The sequence below is a fragment of the Rhagoletis zephyria genome, unplaced genomic scaffold (assembly GCF_001687245.7).
Source record: "Rhagoletis zephyria isolate East Lansing unplaced genomic scaffold, Rhagoletis_zephyria_1.1 Rzeph_scaffold_00754, whole genome shotgun sequence".
NCBI lineage: Eukaryota > Metazoa > Arthropoda > Insecta > Diptera > Tephritidae > Rhagoletis > Rhagoletis zephyria.
Genome location: NW_016157838.1, coordinates 61276 through 75582, shown reverse-complemented (window position 1 = coordinate 75582; position 14307 = coordinate 61276). Strand labels below are relative to the sequence as shown.

The window sequence follows — 14307 nt, the reverse complement described above, 5'->3', positions numbered from 1 at the left end:
TGTCGGCCATTGCCACTGTTTGAGCGCCACGAGCAAAATGACATACTTAATTATTCCTTTCATACTCATATTAAGGCAGCCATGTCATTGTAGTCACTTCAAGGTAATATTTCCTTAGAATAACAAACTTTTTTTTCCTAGCATTAAGGAACGTTTTTTCTCAGTGTAAAGAGAATTCCGCAAATTTTCATCCAAACATTGCACTTTTTATTTACACTTTATAGAAACAATTTGAGTACGCAATTTTTTAGCCCATTCAATTTTGGTATAACAAAGAGCCTGTGCCAAATGATAGAAAAGAGAAAATTTTGACGGATCAAAGTAAAAATCTGACATTTCTCGTGGTGAATAAGAACGTCAGAATTTTACCTAGCTCATGGGGCTAGGTAAAATTTTGACAGCTTATAACCATGTATACACATAATATTGCTTGGCGGTAATAAGGAGTGAACATGAAAATGAAAGCTGAAACAGCATAAAAAAAGCGTACGTTACTTGCAAATTATAAAATAAATATAAATTTTAAGAATTTCAGCAACACACAAAAATAAAGCTTTCGCACGAGCGTTTGTTTGGTTTTTCAACTGTCAAAATTTTACTCTGCATTTGGCACAGCAAAATTCAATTTATTTGTACACCATAGCAAATTTTTCTACCCCGTCTCACCACGGAGAAAAAAGTTACCGATTGGCACAGGGCCAAAGTGCAATTTTTTTGTTGCAGGTGTCGCTCATTTTCTCCATATAAAATAATGTTCGATAATTTTTTTGGTAGATATTGTTATTGGAAGTTTCCTAAAGAGAAATAGAGTTTTCCGATCGAAAAATATTCGTTTTCAAGAATTTTGTTTCAACGAAAAAGTGTTTTTCCCCATTTAAAATACATGGAAAGCTTCATAGGCTTTGGACAGATCTAAACATCACTTTTTTTTACAAAAGATACGGGTATTCTTTTTTTCATTTAGAAAAATCATAGGGTTAACATTTTAACAATTTAAACTTTTTTCCCCTCGCTTGTATTTTCGGATTACCCTAATGTATGTATATACATATATAAATTTGTGTGGCAATCGGTAAATGCTAAGAAATCTGACACGTTTTTTTCTTTCGGACACTTTCAAGTCTGTATGTGCTTAAATATGTACATATGTAGGTATGTAATAGAGGGCTGCATGAATTCATTCAAAACGGCTTGTGAATCATTCATATACAAAACGAATGAATGATTTCAGCTTCAAATTTTTTTGAATTTCAGTGAATACCTGTTCTGATATACATAGTATGTGTCGACAATACAATATTCAAACAAAGTGAAAATAAATTGAATTGAAATAAATGACAATTTTTTGTATGGATATCCAAAAATGTTTTTTCTATGTACATATCGTCACCTGAAATGCAAAAAGACTGTAACAACATTGTAACTAAAATGGAAAAAGTCGTGACAAACATTTTTTATTTATTTAATTTTTTTCATTGAATGATGTGANAATGGAAAAAGTCGTGACAAACATTTTTTATTTATTTAATTTTTTTCATTAAATGATGTGGGAGTTTTAATTCGATGAAATCCATCATATCAATCAAAAACTGAATTTTGAATTTTTTATTAGTTACGAATTTTTGCATTTCAGCGACGATGTTTGTTACTTCATTTTTAATTTCAGGTGACGATATGTATGTATGTATTGCTGCGCACTTATTGTAATACGTACAAATTTGTTTGTAGAAAAAACTTTAACCGAAACTTTAACTTACAAAATTCCAAATGCTGAGTGTTTTGTATGTGAAGTAAAATATTCAAATCTACTGTACTCTGTATGGCTAGAAGTTTGAATGAATTCATGCAGCCATCTAGTATGTATGCATTCCATTCGTAAATTCGTAATCAATTTAATCAATTCCAATGAAATCGGCGCCATGATTAGCGTTGAATGGACTCTGATTTTATTGCAATTCATAAAATTTAACTACCTTCTCTGTTATAAACGCAGCACAGAATTGCATGTACATACATATATACATGTACGTGTATGTGCATATATTGATGTATATATAAGTATGAAAGCTTATATACATATGCCTGTATTAATTAAATCTCGCTATTGCGATATGCCAATATTTGACCAGATTACCCTCGACACAAGCAAAAAATCAATAGGGGCTAAATAATGCGAATTCCATGGCTTCAATTGAAATTTCTGAAGATTACCACGAACACTATTACCCTTCTGAACTAATACGCATAATGCGCAATCAAATATGTCAGTTATAAACCAGTATAGGTTAGTATCACTTTCTAAATTGCCAAAAGAGGCAAAGTTTTTGCGGCTGAAACTCTCCTGGAAAAGGAACACCGAAGAGCGGTGAAGAAAGGCGCTCAATGCGCTGTACTCCTGTAAAACTACGATGGCAAAGGACTGGCAGATATGTCCGTAGATAAGATACTGGATTTATATGGCGGCAGTTAGACCTATTTTCATTTATGACGCGCTGATATGGTGGGAGGCTCCGAACGAGTCATACATATAGGCTCCCAGATAACCGTCGTAGCATTTTCCAGGCTGAGATATAAAGGAATTGAAATAAACTAGCCTTCGTGGTTAACAGTCCAGCTACAATCAAAGACTTAGCACATACAGCACATAATCAATTTTTACTGCGTCCCGTGACATAGTGACATTCCGCGAAATGAGGAGGGCATGGGCCCGTTAAAAAGGGTTCTGAGATAGGATTAGATGAACGTATAACAATTTTTGCAGAAGCTGCAGAGATGAAGAGCAGATAGAATCTATCCAGCACTTCCTTTGCGAGTGCGCTGCACTCCGGATTAAGCGCTTCAAAATTTCTATCGGACGACTTCTTCGGCAGCCTAGATAGAGCTTAGGGAAAACTCTATTAGGGGGACTGCTAGGATTCGTTATAGCATCAGAATAGTTTAAAAATGTGTAGACAAATGCATGGGGAAACTCTCTCGGCATCGCAATGGTCCTCTGAGGACACCCAATCCGCTCTTTTCAGAGCTGTCCGCCTAACGAAACCTGGTGTAAGTTCAATAAACTATAAACTAATGAACCATACAGCCAATTCACACGACGACTTTTCACCTTTCGTTTTTTGTACATTCTCTTTTGAAAAAGTCTTCGAAAATCTTCGTGCATTTATACGATGACTTTTTTTTTTTTTTGGTTGCGTTTCTTGTGTTTTTTACAATGATCAAATCAGAGCGAATCGCGAACTCAAAGTAAAACTACGAAAATATGAATTCAATAAAAGCGAAACGTCAAAAACAACCCCTCGATTCCCAAATTGTTTAACAAAAACGCAATTTGTGAAAAAACAATCGCCGAGAATCGATCTAATTTTTGTTTTAATAAAATTCATGAAATCGACTTAACAGATCTTTTATTTTAAAACTGAGATCTTGTTATAAAATGTTTTAAAAACAAAAAACGAATATAATCCATTCAGGGTAATAATAAACAACACAAATTGCCCAAAAATACTAAATTTGTACGCGAAATATCCATAATAAATCGCCAAATTGGCGCTAAATCGCCCAATCTGGACACTCTGATGCTAACCCCGCTGACTTCCTTATACTTCTTGCCCACAAGTTCGACACGAATGACTTTCCACACAGAGTGAAATACTTATTATATATTTTTTACATATATGCTTTATGTATACTTATCGATTTTATTGTCGGCAACATAACGATAAATTTATCTATACACTTTTTGGATACTTATCGATATTTTTGCATTAGTTTTATCTATAAGTCGACAGTCTTAAGATAAATATATCGATACCCTTTTTAATACTTATCGATATTTTAACTTATACATATCGATATTTTACATGATTTTTCTGTGTAATTATCGATTTTTATCGACAGTATTGAGATAAATTTATCGACGTTCAGGTCTTAATACAACATATGGAACGCTTTAATAAAATTAAATTTTTCACACTTGCACAGGTGCGAGTAGCCTTAAAAGCGAAAAATCCCTTTCCACTTGTATGTAAGTGCTAAAAAAGGAAAATTGCAAATAAAAATCAGAACTTCAATTATCGCATTTCTTCTCTTCAGCTCATTCGTTTACTTTTCATGTTTCCTTTTCGTTTCCTTTTTTTTTTTTGTTTGCTTTGATACCGAAATGAATGCTGAAAGCGGTAATATGTCTTTCGGGAATGAAAACAGACTAAATCAATTTAATGTGATTTTACTACACTACCCTACTCCAATTGCTACTTGTTTCCTTTACTTGCTTCCCTTTAAGCGCTGCGTTACAGCAGCCAGTAAAAACTAAAGTTTGCTTTATCCTGATCTAAAGGATAGTGGCGCATGAAATTAAAAAGAAAAATGAAATGGATGTCAAGTGGAAGGATATAAAGCATACATGTATGTATGTATGTATGTATGTATGTAGATATATAAAAAGGATGCCAACCATTCCAGTCGCGAAGCAAATCGATGTAGTACACTATGCTCCCATGTACTCTGATTTCATTTACAGTGACGAACAAAAGTATTGGCACAGTGAATTTTTCGCCATATATGCTAAGTTTTTTATTCTAATTTATTTTCGATAATTTTTTATAAAAAATATAGTTCATTTTACACCAGAGAACGTAATAATAAAATCTCAAAACTTTGTGCAAAACTCAGGAAAATTCTTTAAATTGGCACACTAATTTGCAATGTTTTTATTCAGATTTAAAAAAAAAATATCAAAGTATGCAGTTTTATAACCTATTCAAATTTAGTATAACAAAGTGCAAGTTTAAAGTTGCTAGAAAATTGCGTTGATTTTTTTAGTGGAAGGTGTTGCTCATTTTCTCCATACAAAAAATAATTGTCGAATTACTTTGTATGGAAGAAATTGCGTGAAAAAAAAATTACCAAAAATCAATGCGATTTTCTAGCGAATTCTAACTACTAAATTTGAATGGGCTATAAAACTGCATACTTAGAATTTTTCTAAAAAATCGGAATAAAAAGTTGCAAATTAGTGTGCAAATTTAATGAATTTTCCTGAGTTTTGCACAAAGTTTTGAGATTTTATTATTACGTTTTCTGGTGTAAAATGAACTATCCTTTTTATAAAAAATTATCGAAAATAAATTAGAATAAAGAACTTTGCATATATTGCGAAAAATGCACTGTGCCAATACTTCTGTTCGGCACTGTATGTACATGTGTATGTACACACTTATGTATCAGCATTTGGCTCTATGTTTTAGTGACTTTGTCGCATATTTTTGCTGATCAAGACTTGAGAAGTTTGGGGCATGTAAAATATAGGGATGCATATACCTAAATAAGTGCATGGTCATAATAATAGAGGCACTTGGTTAACAGTTATGCTGGATGTGAATAGATGAATACGAATATGAATGTGAATACGAGTACGAATATGAATGTGAATACAAGATATTAAAAGAAATAGATCAAATAAAAAAAAATTGGCAATCGTTAGCCATACCGCAAATATATCAAAATTATCGATAAATAGTAGGTAAGTATGTTGATCAATAAACATTAAAAAATCGATAAGGGTATTTTTAAATGCAACAAGATTTAACATTTTTGAAAAGGATTTCGCAAATCATATCTATCGATGAACAGACAGAAAAAAAATTTGATGAAAGAGTGAAAGATATATCGACTAATAAATGGAGAATATCGGAAAACACACCGATAAAGAGATGGAAAAATAAATGGATAATATATCGATAAATAAATGAAAAATATATGGATAAACATATCGAAAGTTTGCTGGAAAAATCAGAAATATAACATATCGATAAATGAAGCGGTAAAAATGTATAAGTGTATATGTAATATTTGAAAAAGCAATTTAAGTCTATATTTCATGGACAAACAAAATAGCATAAATATGTCGGCAAAGATCTTTTTACCGTCAGAGCAATAAATTTTACTTATAAGAAAACATTAAATTTTTTAAAACAGAAATATTTTAAAAGGTTGTAAATTGGGTTAAAATAATTTAATACATATTTCGAATAACAAAATCTTTGGCGGTTTATGCTATTTTGTTTTTCTCTGAAGTCTAGACTTAAATTGTTCTTTCAAATGTCCACAGATATGTATCTACTTATAATCGATAATCATATATCTGTAAAATTTTTCAATAATAAGTAACACATCCCAACACATTTGGAAAATATATTTGTGAATAAATAAGAAATATATCGATAAACTTCTGGTAAATTATATCGGCAAATATTTGGAAAGTATTTGAAAAATGATCGGAAATATATTGGTGAATAAATGAAACGTATATCGATAACTGAATGGAAAATTTTCGAAAAATACATCGGCAAAAAATCTATAGTATGCCGATAAAAGTTCGTAAATGTATCGATAAATAAAACGGTAGAAATATATATCCATACCGATCATATCTATAAATTTTATTTGCGCACCGATAAATGTAAAGAAATTATGTGTATATATATTAATGAATAAATTACAAATACATCGATGCATAATTGAAAAGTACATCGATACACTTTTCGAAAAATATATCGGAGAAAATATCGAAAGTATGCCAATAAAAAATCGAAAATATGTTTTGAATCTCATCGATTAATAAGATTAAAGAAATAAATATCTACAACGATCGGCATATCTGTAAATTTTATTATAGTATCGATAAATATATCGGTGCACCCAATGAAATTATATTAGCGATTAAATTAAAAATATTTCTGAGAAAAAATGGAAAATATGTCGATAAACTTAAAAAAAAAAAATATTAAAAAAAAAAACATACTTTAGTTTTCAATTCAAAAATATGTCGACCAATTTATCTAAAGCGATCATACCTGTAAATTATATTAGCGTGCCGATAAATATATCGGTAAACATTGCGAAATTATAGGTACTAATGAACCAATTAAAAATATATCGAGGCATAAACGTAAAATATATCGCTAATCTTACGAAAAATATATGGAAAAAATATCGAAAGTATGCCAACAAAATTTAGAAAATATATCGAAAAATTTATCGATTAATAAGAAAAATATATGGATAAAATTTTCGGAAAATATATCGGCAAACATATCGATAGTTTGCAGATAAAAAATCGAAAATATATTGATAAACTTATCAGTAGAAAGGTTCAGGAATATGTATATACATTCATACATTTGCATATTGGCATATAATATAAAGATCTTTGTGCTTATGCAAAATTTAAAATATTAATAGAATAAAAGATCAAATAGTAAAGTAGTTTGTCATCAGATAATGCCATCGTTTCTGTTTCTGTGAACGCAACTGTTCCTACAACTTCAATTATCCACTGAATATATGCACACTATTAAAAGCATACAATCAGAGCTGGTATATAATCTAAGTTCCATACATGTATATATGTGCATATGTATTTATACGTAGATGTTGTTGTACTTATAGAATATGGCATTTGAGTTGTTGTTAACGTTGAAAAAAACAAACATTTAAAAGAATTTTCGCAATGTGCTGCTACTAACAAAAATAAAAAATAAAAATCTTGAATTAGTTCTCCTCACTCCGCTGGGTCAGACTCTGCACGTTTCATGTTGCTTTGCTTTGAATTTTATTCCATTTACTTGGCTATCTATTAGTATCTGCCAACGTTGGGTTGCTGTGGGTGGCTTTTCCATACGCAGGCATAGCTGTATATACAAATATCAAAACACTTACATACATACATTGAGGGAGCAAAGCAATCTGATACTCGGATTTCGGTGCTTTACTTGCTTTGGTTTTTATGTGTTTCAAGAATGCTCGGAGATAGTAGTTGGCTCTTGGTAGTTGGTTATTGTAGCAGAGTATAGGTACATATGTATGTATTTATGTATATACATTTATGTTTGTTGGTGCTTTCGCCTAGTAGTCTACCGTTCTTCGTTAGTTTTCCTCTACGGCTCCCCTTTTAGCTTCATTGTGAGATAAATAATAAAAGCTGCTCTATAATCTCTGCGTCTACGTGACGTTATTTGTTCCGATAGTGAACGTACGTGTTCAGCGTACGGACCATATTAGACCCGCTGCTATATATGTATGTCCTTATGTATGTACATATGTGCTGTGTTTGCCTTGCATTGGAATAAGGACTCGCTCGTAGCGTTGTGTTTATGTTTGCTGGACCTAGAGGGTCCGAATAGCCTGAAGTTATAGGACATATATGTACATATGCATATATGTATGTATGTACATACTTCAACGAAAACATACACAAATACATTAGTTCCTCGTCTGCACTGTTGGTTTTTATTTTGGCTTCTGCGTTTCTGTCGCCGCAGCGCGCGTGCTATTTCGGCTTCTTCATGGTTGCCTCCATTTATTCCAAGCGCATAGCATACCTAACTATGTATGTATATATGTTTTTTATATAAACATGTCCCTATATACATTTGTCGGTATGTACATATCTATGCATATACTACTTATATACATTAACTATGGCTTTTCTCTCTCTTTTCAGCTTGCCCCTTTTCAATCGTTGGCCATTGTCGTCGCTGTTGCACCAGGCAATGAATCCGTTGCTAATGTTGAATCAGAGCACATCCCAACGGTCGAATGTTTCGCAATCACATCTCTGCAATACCATTATGGGGTTCCATCTTTCTCTCATTCAATGTCAGCACCAAGGCGAGGAGGTGTGTATGTATGTAGGCATATACATACATATATACATACATACAAATTTACTCGTACTACAGATTCGTAGGTTTAGAATGTTCAGCAAAAGAAAAACTAGCCACAAAAATTTTTATTGATTTTGTTTATCCCTTTAGAATCTAAGTTTGTGAATCGCTGTTCTCTGAATTTTGTACTCATATTAAAGCTTTNAAAAATTTTTATTGATTTTGTTTATCCCTTTAGAATCTAAGTTTGTGAATTGCTGTTCTCTGAATTTTGTACTCATATTAAAGCTTTAACGAATATAAGTTGCTTAAAATTCTGGGCAACTTTTTTTTTTTTTATAAACGAAATTAGAAGCTCAGAGAATAGAGGGAGCCACTCAAATCTTTTAACTTATATTTGGCGCGTAAGTTTCCACCTTTTAAATATACCGAATTGACAGATCTGTGCCTCTCAGGGCACTCAGACGAAATGTTTGGAAAAGTTGTTGAGACAATAGATTTGTTCAATTCAAAACTTTAGACAGCTGCTCTGCTGATTTCAAGTTTCCAGCGTACGCAATCACGAATTCCGATTTGAACCACGGCTGCCCGATTTTTTTTTTTGGGGGGGATTGGCCGAGAATAAGATATAGCTTTCGAACCTTTCCATAACACTACTGCCATATCCGAGCGACGGCTCTAAGCTGGAAATCGATAGCAACGAGTACTTTCTCTAGCACTAAGGCGCCACCTAACGTTATCTTAACCAACATTTTTGAACATTGGGTGCTTCAGACCTACATAAGTATGCCTCCGCTAGAATCTGGATGAAGGCAGACACCAAAACCAAAATAATTGTTTTTCCCGGGCAGGGGATCGAAAATACGTATTGCATCATCAAAGCTGTCGTCACATCAATGGTACCCACCGCATTGGAACCGTCCAGAATGATATGGACTACAGTACTTATCTTAATAACACTAATCAACAAGAAATCCGATCTGCAGCATTTGTCTATCATTTCGTATGTAAAATTCTCCGCTGAATCCGAACATGAACAAACAAACATAAAAAAGTTAAATATTTTTTGAGATATAGCTAAAGAAATACCTTTGCATAATGAACGTTTTTGTGTACAGTTCCCAATATCGAAATTTTTTTATATTAGTGAAGTTTATGAAATTTGCAATAAACTAAGTTAAGAACTTTTTACCTACAAGTTTGAATCATTTTTAGAAAAAATTCCCAAAACAAAATTTTTTTTCGGTAGATGAAATGTATTTACTGCCGGTTTCTTGCTGGTACGAAATTGGCTAAATCTCAAAAACTGCTCTACTTTCTTGCATACTGATTTTGTATTCGAATTCAACGGAAAATTTTACATCACAATGCCGCAGATGGCATAATTCATTTAGTTTCTATAAAGTTGTGTAATTAAGNCTAAAATAACGGCCGATTCTCATATAACGGTAAATTTAAGAAATGCTTGAAACTTCAATATTTCGAAATTGAAGGACGCTAATTTACTCAAAATTGATACACCTCGGCTTACCATCTAGCGGAAGGTTTCGGAAGGGTGAAAAAACATATATTTAATACTTGCGCCGGGTATTTAATGTTCGGCTCCGCCCGATCTTAGACTTTCTTACTTGTTATATTAGTGAAGTTTATTAAATTTGCTATAAACTAAGTTAAGAACTTTTTACCTACAAGTTTGAATAATTTTTAGAAAAAATTCCCAGAACAAAATTTTTTTTCGGTAGATGAAATATATTTACTGCCGGTTTCTTGCTGGTACGAAATTGGCTAAATCTCAAAAACTGCTCTACTTTCTTGCATACTGATTTTGTATTCGAATTCAACGGAAAATTTTACATCACAATGCCGCAGATGGCATAATTCATTTAGTTTCTATAAAGTTGTGTAATTAAGGTTGGAGCTCTTGGTTACAGCAACGGGACAAAGGTGTAACATAAAATGAACGCAGCTAGTAGATAGTTCTTGTCTTGGGCCCAAACCGGTGTCATTAATATCAGGCTTAAAATCCTCGATTAGTCAAAGTTCAGGGTCGTACCCAACTCCAAAAACTAAGATGTCGTGAAAATCAAATATTATAGATTATCTTTTGATGTTAATGCACAACTGAAGCGGACTGTTTTGATCTCTTCGGAGAACGGCTAGTGTTTAGAGATGGCCACTAGTGCCGAATTATTTAAAAAAAAATCTGACTCTAAACAAAGACCGAATTGAAAATTTGTAATTGACGGGGAAGCACACTCGCCTTTACTCGTTCCGCACCCACATTTGCATTTAGTGGGGTAGAACATGAACGACGCAAAGGTTTCAATCGTCAATATGGTGCATATGTAGGTGGATAAGTAGTCCTAAAAGGTAGCAGGCGGCGCGATCAATTTTTACAGGGCAATTCTGACCACTGTCTTTCAACTAACCACAGCCTTTTGCAAAGCAAAAGTCTTTTGTAAGAAAATTGAGAATGCTGGCAACTATCTTGGAAACCGTTTTCTGTCTTTCGAAAGACTAATTGAAAAGATCTGCTAACGACGAGCGTTTCTTTAAAGCAATAAGTTTTCAAAAAATTAAAATGAATAATAAAATATATTTTTCTTTCTAAAACAACAAATACTCAAAATATAAAAAAGAAAAAGATTAAACCGTAAACAAAAGTAAGAATAACTAAAATATGTTAAAAAATAAAAAAAAAATTAAGTTTAAGTTTAAAAAACCAAAAGAAGGTTTATAGAAATTAAATGCAGCAAAAGAAATATTTTTTTCTTTTTAAAACAATGAATTGTAAAAATTAAAAGAAAATTTATGTAAAAACATTAAACTAGAAAAGAAAAAACGACTAAAAATAAATTGAAATAAAAAAAATATTTTTCGTTTTAAAACAATAAAACCGAAAATAAAACTTAAACTAAATAAATAAAAGTTCAATTAAAAAGCTTAAAATAATTTTCTTTAAACTAAATTAAATGTAAAATATATATTTTTTTCTTTTTAAAATATTCACAGCCAAAAGTTAAAAGAAAATTAAATTAAAAGAAAAAAGTTCCAAAAACATGAAAGTTGGCAAGCGACATTTTTTTTTGCAATTATCTTAGCAAGAATTTCACTGTTAGTTTCTTACATTGCTTTTTAAAGCTTTATATGAATGCGCTCAGACCTCTTTAAAGTTCTCACACCGATTTATATGCAACCGCATAGATCCGGATTAACGGTGCAGTTGATCTGATTAAAATTGTGCCTTGGCAGACGGCATTAATGCGCATTAACGAGCCGTAAAGTCATGAGTTCGAGTCCCAGACCAGTACAATTTTCAATTATTTCTTTTTTATTCATTCATTTATTAGTTCTATATTTCTTAACAGAGAGAACTTTTACTCTCAGCGTATCTATATAAAATCTAGAGTAAGCTTTACAAAGCTTATCCCGCTGGTTATGATTTTAAGTGCTTATTTTTGGTAACTTAAAAACTAGATATAAGTTTGTGGTAGTTCGAAAAAAGAGCATAATTTTTTGCCCCTATTTTATAATTGGCCATAAAATTTTTTTACATTTAAAAACGACATACTTTTTGGTAATCTGAAAGCTTAATATTTACTTCTAACTTTTCAAAAAAATCACGTAACAATGCGACATAAATTTTTGGCCACGTAAAAACAGGACATACATTTTGCCCAACACTTTATGTCTAGTTTTAAATTTAGACCAAAAATGTATGCCCAAATTTTAATAACCAAAAATATATGTATATCCAAATTTTAATTTAACAAAAATTTATGTCCAGTTTTTAAATAACCAACAGTTTATGCGCAGTTTTTAATAATCAAAAATGTATGTCTAATTTTAATTTACTAAAAACATATGTCCAGTACGTACATTGTACATATGTACGTTCCATTTACCCACACACCTGCCATTAAAATTATGTACCATCGATTGACCCGAATGCCTGAGGATATTGATTTTCCCTGCTGATAGCAAGCTGTCATAAATAAATCTGTGTGAGTACGTAAGCGGAAATCGGAAAATTTATACACGCATTTGTTAGTTAACGTCTTAGCCGCAATGCCGCCACGACGTGCACGTATGTATGCCTAAGTGAATGTGTGTAAAATAGCCACAAGCAAAAAAAAGGCGCCATCAAGCTTGCAAGGATAGCAGTGAGGCGCAAAGGAACATAAAAATATTTCAATGCTTTACATTGAATAAAAAAAGAAACTCACAAAAAAAAAATTCACGCCATGGCTAAAATCTGAATGTGTAAATGCATGCATGGCCAGCGCTGACGGCAACAAATCCACGCTGAATCAAACATAAAAGGAGATGGAGAATAACAGTTGAATGGATGAATGAATGTGAGTGCAGGCAGAAGGAGAAGGAGTGCAAAAAAAAAATGAACGATAAAAACGGAATCGAAGACAAAAACGATAAAAATGTCTGGCGGCGGCGACGGTTAAATATGTATGTATGTATTGTTTGCTTTCGGAACGAGCGTACAACCGGCAACGCACTTGCCATTTCCAATGCAATGCCATACAACTACAAACACTTTGCATGCACTACTGTGCTTCCGGAGTCGCTGCTAAACGTTCAACGTTAAAGTTATTATCTCTGCCATTTGTTAAACTGATTTACGGAAGTGTACGTCGCATTTTTTTTATTGCTGGTATTGCTGCTGCGGCATTCCTTATTGCTCTTCTATCTGCTCTGCGCACTTTGTTGTTATTGCAATTTTCATTACTGATTTCCGTTTCGGTTTGCTCTTCAAGTGTTGGTGGTGGCGGTGATGTTGAAGTTAGGCGAGGCGCCAGCCAGCTGCTGCTTCCCATCAATGTCCATCCATCCAGCCCCAGCATGATAGCGGAGCCACAAACTTCCAGTGTAAGCGCGCTTTGCGCTCACTTCTTACCACCACCACCTGAAATCGCCACCTGGCTCAGATTTGCCATCGTCGTAGAATAATACCCAAAATGGCAGCGCCAACGCGCAGGAACCAAACTTCCATCGGCATTGTTACTGATATTATTGTTATTGTTGTTGTTGCTGGTTTTGTGCAGGAAATGGCTGCCAGAGGTCGTCGTCACTGCCGTTATCGCTGCCCGTGTGTGAATGGGTGCATGTGTGTGTGTATTTGGTACCCATGTGTGCGTGGAGTGGCATATGCCATCGCCATCGACACCTCCACTTCCAGCCAGTGTTGCCAGTTTACACGTTTTCCGGCTAGATTTAGCCGGTTGCGATAGCACACAGGCGGAGAAAATTCGATTTAGCCGACAGCCGATTTGTTAGCCGTTTAGCAAAAAAAAGAGTTAGCACTTTTTGGCCCATTTCACTATTTGCCGTATTTGATCAAAACTCAAATATATATACATTAGACTGCATCACTCCCCATACAAAAAAAAAACGGTACTGTTCTTCCATTGGAATTATAGAATCTATTATATTTAAAGAAGTCTACCAAAATATTTCGGAAAAATATTAAGATTTACTTGAGCTAGACCGATTTGAAAATACCTCCAAAAATGGAGTTTTTTATGAATAAGAATAGTTTCTTAAAGATGTTTTTTGAAAAATTCCCTCAAATGACAAAACGGTTTAAGCTTAGAAAATGTGTATACAAATATTTAAAAAAAAAAAT

General features: G+C 33.0%; 1 protein-coding gene across 1 annotated transcript in view; it reads right to left on the bottom strand.

The window, feature by feature from the left end:
* sens-2 (zinc finger transcription factor senseless-2) overlaps positions 1-14307 on the bottom strand; it is a 71277-nt gene that overhangs the window by 1780 nt on the left and 55190 nt on the right. The window lies entirely within an intron of this gene.